The following is a 14,849-nucleotide window of genomic DNA, read 5'->3' as shown; positions in this document are numbered from 1 at the left end:
TTTGAATGGCTGAATTAGAGTAAATATGTAGGGAAATCTAAAATAATGGTTAGAAGACACTACAGTTCAATAATACACAGTAGTTAAATCCTGCAATGTTCCTGAACTTGGGTGGTGCCTGTGGGAATGGATGGAGGATATTGTGGAATTAGATTACATTGCTTAATATGTGAGATGTGAAAAATATTCTGAAGGATTTCACCAAAGAAAAACTTAATTTCTACAAATATTATTGAATTGTTACTGTGTACCTATTTACTGGATTTAGCACTAGTAGAAAAGTAGCAAATAAGACAGATGTGTTCTTTGTCTTTACAGATCTTAGAGTTTATAGAGGAACACAGATATTAAAAGATAAAGAATAATGTTTGGCAAGTGTTATGATGTACTGTCTACTGGAATCTAGGAGAACCTAAGTCATGAGAAGATACATTTATTCATTATTTACCATATGCTGTGCATTTTTCTAAGCTCTTGACTTATATTAGCTCAATTACACATCACAATCTCATAATGAAAGAGGTGCTAAAATTCCCACCCCTATCTTACAAATTGTCTGAAGCAGAGAGAGTTTAAGTAACTTGCCCACGGTGTTATAGTTAGTAATTTTGGAGGTAGGAATCAAACACATGCGCTCTAACGCCAGAGCCTTTATTCTTAACTATTATGGTGAAAAGAAATTGGTGACTTCAGTTAGTGAAATTTTACATTTAAAGACCATTAAGGATATTCAGGTAGAAATTTCCAGTAGGTGTTTAGAAATAAAGAGAGGAGAGGAATTCAAAGCATTAAAATTTATTTGCAGACATCCCAGAAGAGACAACTTAGTTCAGTTATTGCAATCCTTGAGAAATTTCTAATAAAAGAGAATCCTGTAGGCAGAACCAACATGGAAATACTCCTTTGAATAAGGGTTGAAGGAGTGAAATAAAACAAGACAACAGAGTTCCCTTCAGAGATGAAGATGGTAGGGAAATGGGTGTTCCAATTTAGCTCTGCATTGGGGATGTACAATCCCTACCCTGAAGTGAAACCTGGAGGAAAATACTTCATCCCTATGGAATTCAAGAGATTCTGTCCTCTAAGGTGTAAATAAAGGCCCTTATTTCTTAATTACATGCAGATCTGTTCCCTCAAAGATGGAGCAAGTTTAAAACCTGTTTATAACCAAGTGCATCGTATTATTAAATCAATATTAAATCTCCTACATTTTAGCAAAAGAGTGTTCATTTTTTTTTCTCTGACGGTCAAGGGGCTTCACAGATAAAATCAGAAATTATCTGTAGCTCTGAATGATTTCCAGGGCATATTGGAAATTAAGTCTGGTTTGCATCCTCCTGGAATCAAAGGAACCAAAATCTTCAAGTTTGCAATTGGTCTTTGAGAAATGAGAGGTAAAAAAGAGGCATCAGAAGGTTAGAGGTTCTGGCCTAAAGCGGGTGAGTTTCTGCATTCCATTTGTACACAGTCCCCTTTTATTGAGATGGAAATGCAAGAATTTAGAAATGCTGCCATGCATGTGAATCAGATGGAAGGATCTGTTTGAGGGGGCAGCAGAGAATATTCAGAGGCTTGGAGCCCTCATGTTTCTCATATCTCAGTGTGTAGGTTTCCTTTCCCTGGGGGAACTTTCACTTCTCTAGAAGTGGCTTTTACTCTGTGACTTGGGGCAGCTACTGGACTTCTCCTGGTCTCTGGTCCTTCAGTTTTGGTCTTGAAACATGCTCATGGTTCACGCAACAGTGACTATACTTCATGAGAGGCAGCTCCAGCTTGCCAGGGCCTCTTCTTCCAGTTTTACTGCTGAGGGGAGGGTTCATGTGAAAGAAGAGATGGTGAGATCAGAGAGAAGGATTCTGTCCTGTGGTAACTTTCTTTTCACTTTTCCCTTGTTTTTTTCAGGAGTCATATTTTTATATGGCAGCACTGGCCTTCAGTCTGTGAGGTGAGTTTTCGGTGTTCTATACTATAATTAGCTTTAAAGACTCTAAGAAGGGTAAATCTGTGTTACTTATTATTAGGGGTAAAGGCAGATTCTACGAGTCTAAGACATTCCCACTGTAGAGACCCCTCACATGGGAGGAGATATGCTAGGAAAAATTGGGTTGCCCTCTAATATAACACTTTTTTCCTGTCCCCACAGATTCCCTGTAGCAGAGTGACTCCTGGAAATGACTCTTTACTGTGTCTATTTGTGCTTGTGGAATTAACAGACCACCCAGACCTCCAACTGCCTCTGTTCTTCCTGTTTGTAGCAATATATACTATCACTGTGCTGGGAAACCTGGACTTGGTAACTCTAATTGGGCTGAATTCCCACCTTCACACCCCCATGTACCTTTCCTCTTTAACTTGTCCTTCATAGACCTCTGTTATTCTTCTGTTTTAACACCCAAACTGCTGATTAACTTCTTATCAAGGAAGAATATTATCTCCTACCAGGGTTGCATGGCCCAGCTCTACTTTTTCTGCATTTTTGCTATCTCTGATTGCTACGTGCTGACATCAATGGCCTATGATCGCTATGTGGCCATCTGTAATCCACTCTTGTATAATGTTGCCATGTCCCCTAAAGTGTGCTCCATCCTTATATTTGGTTCATACTTGATGGCATTTTCTGGTGCTATGGCCCACACCGGATGCATGCTGAGGCTGACCTTCTGTGATGCCAACACCATCAACCATTATTTCTGTGACATCCTCCCTGTGCTCCAGCTCTCCTGCACAAGCACCTATGTCAGTGAGCTGATTGTGTTCATTGTGGTGGGCATCAACATCATCGTGCCCAGTCTCACTATCTTTGTCTCTTATGGTTTCATTCTCTCCAGCATCCTCCATGTCAATTCCACTGAGGGCAGGTCCAAAGCCTTCAGCACCTGCAGTTCCCACATAGTTGCTGTTTCTGTGTTCTTTGGATCAGCTTCATTTATGTATCTCCAGCCATCTTCTGCTGGGTCTATGGATGAGGGAAAAATCTCTTCTGTCTTTTACACCAATGTGGTTCCCATGATTAACCCCTTAATCTACAGCTTGAGGAACAAAGATGTTAAACTTGCCCTGATAAAAACTGTTGGAGAATATTTTGATCCTAGATAGTATGTTCTGTGCAAGTTCAATCAAGACAAGGAGATTCTTTATGTTAAATTGCAGTATATTTGGTGACAGTTTTCTTTTCCTATTTCTTCATTATCATGGTGAAGAAATTTGAGCCTTATTTCAATAACTTATTCCCCTTTTGTTAGAGTAGGACTTCTTCACCCCATCATTTGCAGTTTCTTCTCCTTTTCACCTCTCTTACTCTTTGAGAATAGCCTTAAGGAAGGAATTTATTTTATGTCTATTTTTATTGTCAGTTTAATGTTTCTTTTTTCTCTCCTGGAATATTATGAATGTTTCTGCACTGATTGAACAAAATAACACAGTGGGACTTTTTATTGTTGGAGGGCCGTGGGAAGCATGAATCAAGCAACATGCCTCCACTCCTGTCTTTGCATCTCCACTAAGCAGGGGTGTGTCTCCTGCAAATGCTAGTATATCAGAGAGATTGAAAGTTCCATAAAGACTCTCAATAATAACTGCCATTTGGAGGTACAATACTGTGCATATTGCTTGTTTCCAAAGGATTTCTATTATTTCCACCTCAACCAGTGTGTAACAGATGTTCAATATATATCTGTTGCTGTAATAATAAAGTTAAACCAAGAAAGACAGATGCTTTATTTAAAGTCACACAGTTTCTTAATGGCAAAGTCTTGGGTAATTTCTAGGGTTCTGAATTTAAGACTATCGCTCTTTTTGTATACTTTGATTCTGTTTTATTTTAAGTATTTGTATTCCAGTAGACATGAAGTACAAGAAAACATTTTTGTTTTGTTCCAGGAGGCTACATTGGATTTTCTAATGGGTTTTGTACTTTTTTTTTTTTATGAAAACTGTTCATTTTTGACTTTGTGGGAAAGAGGGAATTTGGAGGGTAGAATAGTTTAGAGGTGATTGGCTCAATACAAAACTGACTTTTGCAAAATAAAACAGAATGAATTTGCTAAGTTTGCTGACACTTTTGTTTCAGAGATTATGGAAATGGAAGAGAAAGGAGACCAGCAGTATGTCCATTAGGTCAGGATACAAGAACCACGTGGTCAATACTGAGAGGTTCTTGGGGGAGATGCACTCAATGAGGATTTAGAAACCACATTTCACCCTGAATTTGAGACCGGTGTTGTTTCATGTTGTCATTATCCTACAACATCCATAAATCAGTGAGAAAGTGTATACTTTGCAGTGACTGTACATCATTAGTAGTTTTGGGGAATGTAGGAGGAAGAATTCTAATCACATTTTTAGGTAGTCAGGTAGAAAGGGGATAGCAACTTCAGGAGTTAAATAGTGAGTGTTGAACAAAGCTAAGGTAGAATTTAGAATGTATAATGATGGGGAAATGAAACACCGTACGTGAGTGTTGAACAAAGCTAAGGTAGAATTTAGAATGTATAATGATGGGGAAATGAAACACCGTACCTCCTCCTGTTGTCTCCTTTTATGGGAAACCTAGAAATGCTATGGAGGTCACAGGATTTCTCTATGTAAAGTGATGGTTTATGTTATTTGATGTTGAGGAAAGGTAAAGCCAATGGGGTGGAGCATCTAGGAAAAATGAAATCACTCCTGTTTTGTTAGTTTCTATGTGCTACCCAATACAGTGTCCTTATAAACAGAGGAACTTTGGGTTCACTCAGAAGAAGCCCGAAGTCAATCAAAGACAGAAACTAGGCGATGTCAGAATATAAGGTAGAGAACCGTGTGTCAGAGATAGACATATAAGTTCAGGAACCCCAGATGGCCATCCAGCTATGACCAGAACACTGCAGACTCCAGGAGAAAGCACGGCCTGTTGAGACCTTGGTTTTGGACTTCTAGCTTCCCAAGCAATGAGACAATGAAGTCTTGTTGTATTAGCCAAACCATTGATATTTGTTTTTATTTATAGCCAAACATTGGTATTTGTGATAGCAGCCTTTGCAGGTCAATACGTGGTCTATCAAGTGACAATTCAAATGCTTTTAAAGGTATCTGTAATAATTACTATTTAACAATTTAGCTGAGACCATTCGTGATTAATAATTGTGAGTTTTCTCTTTAAAGGTTTTCTTGTTTGTTTTCTGGACATTTACCATTGCTAATTACTTCTCTTTGGGTTTAAATGCCTATTCATGCCTTGTTTCTTTACCCCACTGTCAACCTTGGTTTTCAATTAATTTCAATGTATATAACAAGTTCACCTAGGCTGGAGTTTCTTTTTATTTTATTTTTTCCTTGCTGTCCCTTTTGATGATAAAAGTACTTACCTATTGATAACAATGTCTCTAGGTAAGTAAATAAGTACTTGTGCTATTTGGGATCCTCTGTAGACCTGGCAGAGGCACAATGCTGTATTACTCATCTGGAAAAATATGGCAACTTCTCTATATCCTGGTGAAAAGTTAACACTACAGCCTGCTCCCCTCATGAGTGCCAAGGAATAATAGTAACAGACTCATGTTATCAATATCATTATTGGTATTTCCAGTGGGAACCAATGAAATGCCTTTTTTATCAAACTGCATGCAGCTTGAAGTAGAATCAAATCCCCAGATCTTGTCCTGTCATTTCTTCTTTTTTCCTTAACCTCCCACATTTTGTTATTTTGACCGTTCTTGATCCCTTTTGAGAATGGCCAAACTGTACCACATGCCACCTATTGCCAAGAGCCTCCACCCTCCTGGTGCATTCAGTACTGAAGAGATCATTTATTACTCCACATTTTATTTCCACAATTTCATTAATAGAGGGTGATTAGAGGAGTAATATTTACCTCAGGACAAATAACAGATCATGCTATAATAAAGGCAGATGATGGTTTACGTTATCAAAATTGCATTCATTATTGTATAAATGGCATCAAATATTTTGCAAAAGAACGTATGTTTCTTTTTTGTGAATTTCATTTGTCACTTAAAGAAAAATACTACATATTAAATCAGATGAAACATTTTAGCCATTTCTTTTATCAATGAGGTTTTTAATAAAAAGAGATATGTATTAATGATAATAAAGTATGTTCATAGACACATTTGTGAACTTACTTAAACTCTGTCTCAATAAAAAAATGAACATCTTTAGGGTAGAGGCTATAGCTCCATATTTCTTCAATGTTTCTCCTGCTTCAATATTTAGAATATCAGCCTCTCTGGGTGGACACCAAATAGTTGTTGAATTGGATTATCTTTTTTTCAATAACAATAATAAAATATTTATTACCACAAATAATATTTAGTAAAATACAATAATAAATAGAAGTACAACAATAATAAATGTAATGTTAGAGTTTAATATTTTGGTGGTCTCCAATATGTTACCAAAAGAATACCATTCATAATTTTTATTTTAGTTTTTTTATATTAACTTTTATTTGCAAATTATTTTGCAAACATAATGTACAGAGTGTCTCTATGCTCTCCCACCATTTCGTGTTATAAGTACGGTTGCATTATCAAGACCAGAAATTTATTCATGTTTGATATTCAGTCCTTATTCAAATATAAACAATTGTTCTAATTATGTCTTTTTTTTTAAATCCATGATACACTCCAGGATGACACTTCCCATTTAGTTGTTAAAACTTTTTACTTTTCTTTATTTTGGGGAAGTTTATCAGTCTTTTTTTCTGCATGATATTGACTCCATAGTTTATTACCATAGATAACTTATTTGTTAGAGAAGTTCTGAGTTTTCAGAACAATTGTGCATAAAATAAAGGGTTCCTATATAGTTCCCTATTAATAACACCTTGCATTGGCTTTGACATTTGTTACAATTGGTGTTAGCACATTTTTATATTTGTGTTATCAACTACAGTCCATTGTTTAACTGTATGGTGCAGTTCCATTGATTTTATTTTTTAAAATTTTATCCTTTTACCATGTATACACCCTAACATTTCCCTTTTTTTTCTGTCTGTTGATCTCCTCATCCTTTGCTCTTGAATTTTGGTATCCACTGTTGATGTTGGCATGAAAGAATTATTAATAAACTGTTCAAGGATGATTTTTTAAATCTTCATTATTTCTTCTACAGATATTAAGTGGAATTATAGTGTAAGGAAGACTTACCCTTCTGCCTGGTATATCATCTATCAATTAACTCTTTATCTCTCTATCAATCTACTTACTGACATACTGTCCAACCTATCTACCTGCTGTTTACATATCTATCTATCTATCTATCTTTCATGTATATATATATTTATTTTTCCCAGATAATATTTTACATTATGAGTCATAACCTATTACTGTCACTATTTCTTTTATTGCTCAAATTCTTTCACATTTAGCCATTAGGAAACCCCTCAGACAGGGGCTCATGTCCTTTGCAAGTCTTATAATTGCTTGTTTATTTCCTTACTTTCTGGCAACACAGGCTATTCCAGTGTCATCCTTGCCCTGAATTCAGTCATTTCTTCAAGCACTCCTTGTTCTTTTTATTGGAAATTGTATTTCAGAACCATGGTTTTTGTACTAGGTGCACTTATTCCTATTGTGTGGTGTTTCTTCTAGGATCTCTGCAAACATGTATGTATGTAGAGATATATATGAATTTCTATATCTATTTATGTATATATATATTAAAAAATGAGTACATGGTGAACCTTTGATTCCAAACCAAGACAATTCACACTTTCCTTTTCTTATTTGTAAGAAACTTGCCCTTTTATTATCAACAAGGGGTTTATAGTTTATCTACTTAACTTTTAATGTATGTTTCTTATTATTACTTATTTCCTCAATTCTAGTAGTTTCAAAATTGCTAACTGATACCTCTTTGAAAAATAAATTTAAAAACTAGGGTACAATATTTGTATATTTTTCTTTTTGTCCTTGTTCTTAGAACGTATGGCCATGTAATGTTTTCCCAGTTACTTAGGTTAGTTATTTTCCCTATTACTTTCAGTGTGGCTATGCATTTGTAATACAGTTAAGTTCATGGTTAAATTTGGTATTTAATTGTAAGTTTTCCAACATCTTGGTTGACTTTATTCTTTTTATTTGAGTATATGAAACTTTAAAATGGTTGTGAATGTTATAACTACAGAAAGAGGAATTTTCAGAAGTATATCTAGTTTCAATTCCAAAATTTTCCCCCTCATTTTCACCTGTTTTGCATGGTAAACAGCCTTACTAGTTTCTAGTGTATCTTTTCTATGATTCTTTTGGCAAAGTTAATATTATATGTACAGATATTTAATTTTCCCTTTTTATGTGAAATGTAGCATACCACAGATAATATTTTTATTGCATATAGTTCACATATAAAATTCACACTTTCAGTGTATACAAATCAGTGCATATTTGTGTATTGACAAGGCTGTGTAAACATAACTGCTATCTAATTATGGAATATTCTCATCACTCAGCTAAGAATCCCAGGAGTCATTACCAGTCATTCCCTTCTGTCCCCTTCCCCCAGCTCCTGGAAACTACTATTGCCTTCTGGACAGTTCATATAAATGGAATCATATAATATGTGGCATTTTTTGTTCTGATATCTTTCAGTTAGTTCCATGTTTTCAAGTTTATCCATGTTGTAGCATGTATCAGTACTTCATTTCTTTTTTCAGCCCAATATTATTCATGTATGGTTATACCACATTTTGTTCATCCATTCATCAGTCAATGGACAATTGGTTGTTTCCACTGTTTTGGCTATTTGAATAATGGTGATGTGAATATTTGTGTACCACTTCTTGTGAGAACACATATTTTCAATTCTACTGAGTGAATGTATATACCTGTGAGTGAAATTTCTGGCTCATATTGTAACTCTATATTGATGTTTTGTGGAACTGCCATGCTGTTACCAAAGGGGCTGCAAGATTCTACATTCCCATCAGCAATGTCTAATTGTTGCTTGCCAAAATTGCATTGGCTAAGTAAGATTTCTTGCAGAGTGAATAGTAATGGAGTTTGTGGACAGACTTGATGTTTTTTATCCTTAATATAAATGCCTCTAATGGGGCCCCATTAAGTAAGATACTGGCTTTAGAATGAATGTCTATATATTCTATCATTTTAAGTACGTACCCCTCAGTTTCTGTTTTCTTGATTGTTTTTTTTTAAAAATCAAGAATGAACTTGAATTTTGTCAAAAGTCTTTTCAAAATCTATGGAGATTGTTGGGGATTGAATCTGTGCCCCTCAAAAGATACCTTATTTATTGAGTCTAGCAGTTTCTTCATCTTTTATTATATACTTAGAAGATCCTAAACAAGAGATAGATGGCAAAGATGTTGCAAATTGTACCTAAAATTGAAATTTCAGAATGCTTAATCTTTATTCTTAAGCCATAAATTCAGTACCCAAATGGTCTATTACATCTCTTTCTGTTTGGGGTAGCCATTCCTCCAAGCCCCCCAAAAGGTCGCCATAATTGTGGCAACAGGAGTCATTGTTTCATATTTGGAGGCATTCCTTGTTTTGAGCAGTTAAAAATTAAGAGAGTCTGAAGTTTTATGAATAACATGCAAACCCTCACTATATAAGTATAGAGTGATGCCCCCTCCACACTATATGTAAGTGGTGGGTGCATAAATATTTACATGTGTATATGTGTATATTTAATTTAAACATACATACATATATATATAGTCATATGATTGTTGATTATCCTGAAGCAGGTTAGTTAATTTAAAGCTTAAAAGAGCTAATTCACTTTATGAAAGTCAAATATGTACCTGAAGTGAGTAAACACAATTTCCTATACAAATGTATTTCTCTAGCTTCTTTAATGTGGCAGACAGTGCTGATGCCTCCCACTGCTCCCTTATGTCAGAATCCTGTTTTCAAGATAGAGGCTAAACGTGGGAGATACTGATTTTCCAAGTTTTACTTGCAGCTAATGTTGACCACCTGACATAATTCTGATGGAAGAAACATAAAGGAAAGTCATGTATTGGCTTCTGGAGATAATTTACTTCATTATATACAGGGAGAGGCATGTGAGGGGAATTGTTTTCTCCTATTCTCTTGCTCTTTTCTTTGGATACAGCTGTGTGAAGATGTGATTCTTGGAGCTATGGCAATCATTTTGCCACCATGAGGTGACAAGCCTGAGGAATAAGGCCAGTAGACTGATGAGGGCATTGAGTTGTTGAACCAACACCTTGACACTCTACCTCCCGATTTTATGGTTAGGTGAGAATATTAAGCTCCTATTTTAATTAGGCTCTTAATTGAACATTCTGTAACTTGAAGGTAGAAACTTTCTGTATTATAACATGGGTCAGAAGTACATTGCAGAGACACTAAATTAAAAAAAAACTACATTATCTTAACACATCAACATATTGGGGGCAATTCTTGCTCCTTTTCAAAAAACATTGATGAGAAAAACTGAAATTTATTATTGAGAAGGATGGTTTGTATCAACTGAAACTTAAAATTTAAAGATAATCTGTTTTACCTGGTTATGTTCTTTGTTCATTATACCCATGCTTTTTCCTCTGTACTGTAAAAATGCTCTAGCATCCTCCTTTTAATACTAGTTGAGAAAGGTCAGATTTTGCCCAATGCCAGTGTGTTAAAATACTTATATCAAATCAGAATATCTTTACATGACTTCTAATCAAATATATTTGTGACTCGGACTGTCCTTAGATTTAATCAAAGTGGAAAAATAGCTTTAGGAACTTATACTTTACTGTAAGTTCTAATACCCAGTGGGCAAGGACAAAAGACTGATAGGTCCAGAGTAAGGGAGAGCTCGGCTGTGTTTTCATTGATTCTTCTATCAGCAGTGTGAATGGCTGAATTAGAGTATGTGAGAAATTCTAGAATAAAGTTTAGAAGCCACTACAGTTCAGTTATACAGGACAGGTAAATCCCCCCAAATTCCTGCATTCAGAGGGTGTCTGTGGGAAAGGATGGAGGACATCGTGGTGGAACATTCTGCTGCTTACCATGTGAGGATTGTGGAGAATATTCTGAAGGTTTTCAGCCAGAGAACAATTTAATTTTCACAAGTATTTATTGAAGGCTGACCGTGTACTCTGTACTGGTCTTGGCACCCGGAGCAAAGTAGTAAATGACACAGAAATGGTCTCTGTCCCTACAGAGTGTATGTGTTATAGGAGAGTATGGACTTTAAAAGGAAAAGAACAGTGCTTGATGAGTGTTATGATGGAGCATCGATGGAAGCTTGGGAATGTAAATCATTATGGCTGAAATTTATTGCCTGTTTACCACATTTTGGGCACTGTTCTAAGCACTTGACTTATAGGACCTCAATTTACATTCACAGCAACCCAATGAAGGACAAGCAATTATTCGTGTCTGTGTCTGAGAAATTCTCTGAAGCAGAGACAGTTTAAGTAACGCACTCAAGGTGTTCAAGTCAGGAATTTGGGAGGTAGTAGCCAAACAGACGTCCTCAACTCCAGAGCCCAGATTCTTAACTATAATGATGAGAAGAAAGTGATGACATCAGTTACTGTGATGTTATGTTTAAGGACCATTATGGATATTCAGGTAGAAATTTCTAGAAGGTGTTTTGGAATGAAGACAGCAGAAAAATTCAAAGCATTAAGATTTATTCAGAGACATCCCAGAACCGACAACTGAAGTGAGTCACTGAAGACCTTGAGACATTTCTAATAAAGAATATAGAACTGCCTGCAGGCAGAACCCATGTGGAAGTCCCTCTTTGGATATGGGATGTAAGATGAAATAAAACAAACAACAGGCAGATTTCCCTTCAGAGATGAAGATGTTAAGGATATGGGAGTTCCAGTTTGGCTCTGTATTGGGGGATGCACAATCCCTAGCCTGAAATGAAAACTGGAGGAAAATACTGGATCTCTAAGGAGCTAAAGAGATACCATCCTCTAGGGTATAAATACAGTTCCTTATTTCTGAATTACAGGCAGAATCTGTTCCCTGGAGAAGAAACTGAGGAAGCTTCAAACCTGTTTATAACCAAGTGCATTTTATGAAACCAACATTAAATTCTATACATTTTTGATAAAGAATGTTCAATTTTCTCTGGTGATTGAGGGGTTTCATAGATGAAACCAGAAGTTATCTGTAGCTCCAGATGGTTTCCAGGATATATTGGGGAAAAAGGCTGCCCTGCATCTCTTAGAATCAAAGGAACCAAAAGTCTCAAGGTTTGAAATTGTTCTTCAAGGAACACAGAGGGTAAAAAACAGGGATCAAGTAGCTCAGAGGTTTTCTGGCCTAAAGAGGGTGAGTTTCTGAATTTCATTCATATACATTCTCCTTATTTTAAGATGAAAATCCAGGAATCAAGAAATGCTGCTTTGCCTCCCGTATTGTGGAGTCCTGACACACAAGTGAATCAGGTGGAAGAATCTGTTTTAGGGGAGAGGAAGGAATGTTCAGAGACAGAGGCCCTCAAGATTCCTGTATCTCATTGTTTAGGTTCCCTCCTCAGGGAGTCAGAAATGCTTTTACTCTGTAACTTGGGCGTCTTCTGGACTTCTGGACTCTGTACCATCAGTTTTGATCTTGAAACAATGTTCATGTTTCACACAGTGTCTAATCTTCATGAGAGGCAGCTCCAGGTTGTCAGGGCCTTTCCTCCAGTTTTACTGCTGAAGAGAGGGTTCATGTGAATAAAAAGATATTGAGATGAGGAAGAAGAATTCTGTCCTCATCTGTCTTTCTTCTGTCATTTCCCTTTGTTTTTCCTGTAGTCATATTTTTATCTGGTTAGCCCCGGCCTGGCCTTCAATCTGTGAGATGAGATGTAGGTGTTCTGTACCATATTTAGATTTAAGGACTATAATACCGGGGAATCTATGGCACTTTTTATTAGGTGAAAAGTCAGATTCTTTGGGTCCAGGATGGGCTAGTCTCAGACATTCCCACTGTACAGCCCCCTCATGTGGGAGGAGATTTTATGGGTAGAACTGTGTTGCCCTCTAATGCAAGCCTTTTTTTTTTTTCCACACAGATGCCACAGAGCAGAATGGCTCCTGGAAATGTCTCTTTTGTGACTCAATTCATTCTGTTGGGTTTAACAGACCACCCTGGTCTCCAATTCCTTCTGTTCTTACTGTTCCTAGCAATTATGTTATCAGTGTGCAGGGAAACTTGGGCTTGGTAATTCTAATTGGGCTGAATTCCCACCTTCACACCCCCATGTACTTTTTTCTCTTTAATTTGTCCTTCATAGACCTCTGTTATTCTTCTGTTTTTTCACCAAAAATGCTGATCAACTTCATATCAAATAAGAATGTTATCTCCTACCAGATGTGCATGACCCAGCTCTACTTCTACTTTTTTGGTATCTCTGAGTGCTATGTGCTGACTTAAATGGCCTATGATCATTATGCAGCCATCTGTAATCCATTCTTGTATAACATGGCCATGTCCCCTAAAGTGTTCTCCACCCTTATTTTTGGTTCTTGATGGTGTTTTCTACTGCTATGGCCCATACTGGATGCATGCCAAGACTGACCTTCTGTGATACCAACACCGTCAACCATTATGTCTGTGGCATTCTCTCTTTGCTTCAGGTTTCCTGCACAGGCACGTATGTCAGGGAGCTGGTGTTGTTCATTGTGGGCGGCATCACCATCTTTGTGCCCAGTCTCACCATCTTCATCTCCTATGGTTTCATTCTCTCCAGCATCCTCCACATCAGTTCCACTGAGGGCAGGTCCAAAGCCTTCAGCACCTGCAGTTCCCACATAATGGCTGTTTCTCTCTTCTTTGGATCAGGTGCATTCGTGTATCTCCAACCATCTTCTGAATGGTCTATGAATGTGGTAAAAACCTCTTCTGTCTTTTATACCCTTGTGGTTCCCATAACAAACCCCTTTATTTACAGCTTGAGGAACAAAGATGTTAAACTTGCCCTGAGAAAGACCCTGAGTAGGAGAAAGTTTTAATTAGCCATGGTATCTCCTTTGCATTGAGTTTCAGGAGAAGGAGGTTAAGTGTGATTTTTTGCAATATACTTGTTGGCTGTTCTCTTATCCTGGTTCTTTGTTATCATGATGAAGAAAATTTGAGTTTTCATTCAGTAATTTATTTCCACTTTGTAAGAGTATGTGTTCTTATTTTCCTTACTAGTTGTACAATTTCTTCTCCTCCCTTTTTTGGCTTGTTGAGAATAACTTTAAGGAAGGAATTTTTTTTAATGTGTTTCTTGTTGTCAGTACTTAGTACCAGGAGAACATCTTTTTCTCTCTCAGGGGTTTTGCTATTTTTGATGCTTCCTTTTGTTGGAAAGGGGAGGTTTGTATGTTTATTTTAGTTTAGAAATGATTGTCTGAAATAGAAAGCCAAATTTTTCTGAATAATAAAATTAATTTGGAATGTTTGCTATTGCTTTTGATTAGGAAAATGTCTGGATGGCAGAAAAAGGAGACCAGTGATATGTCATTAGGCCAGGACCCAATAGACACTTGGTCAAAAATGAGAGGTCCTATGGTGGGATGGGTTGCTGAAGGTTTAGAGACTGCATTTCACCCTGATTATGTGTCTGGTGTCATAGTTTGCTGCCTTTGTCCTCCAATGTCCATAAAGCTGTGAAAAAATGTATTGTTCACAATGACTATATGTTAGTAGTTCTTTGGAAAATAAAGGAGGAAGATTTCTGATCACATTTTTGGGAAGTCAGATACAAAAGACAGGAACTTCAGGAGATAAAATAGTGAGTGGTAAATAAAATCAGTTAGAATTTAGAACATAAATTGGTGGGAACATGAAATCCCCACTTCTACCCTCTCTCTTATAGGAAATCACAAGGGAAATCACAGAATTTCCCTGGGTAGGAGGAAGGCTTTGTTA

At 36.7% G+C, this 14,849-nt stretch overlaps 1 pseudogene; it reads left to right on the top strand.

The window, feature by feature from the left end:
* The first annotated feature begins 1,721 nt into the window (after positions 1-1,721).
* LOC119537379 lies at positions 1,722-6,126 on the top strand (annotated as a pseudogene).
* Positions 6,127-14,849: the final 8,723 nt, after the last annotated feature.

The sequence above is a fragment of the Choloepus didactylus genome, chromosome 6 (assembly GCF_015220235.1).
Source record: "Choloepus didactylus isolate mChoDid1 chromosome 6, mChoDid1.pri, whole genome shotgun sequence".
Lineage (NCBI taxonomy): Eukaryota > Metazoa > Chordata > Mammalia > Pilosa > Megalonychidae > Choloepus > Choloepus didactylus.
The sequence above is the reverse complement of the archived record's forward strand: the minus strand, read 5'-3'. Positions and strand labels throughout refer to the sequence as shown.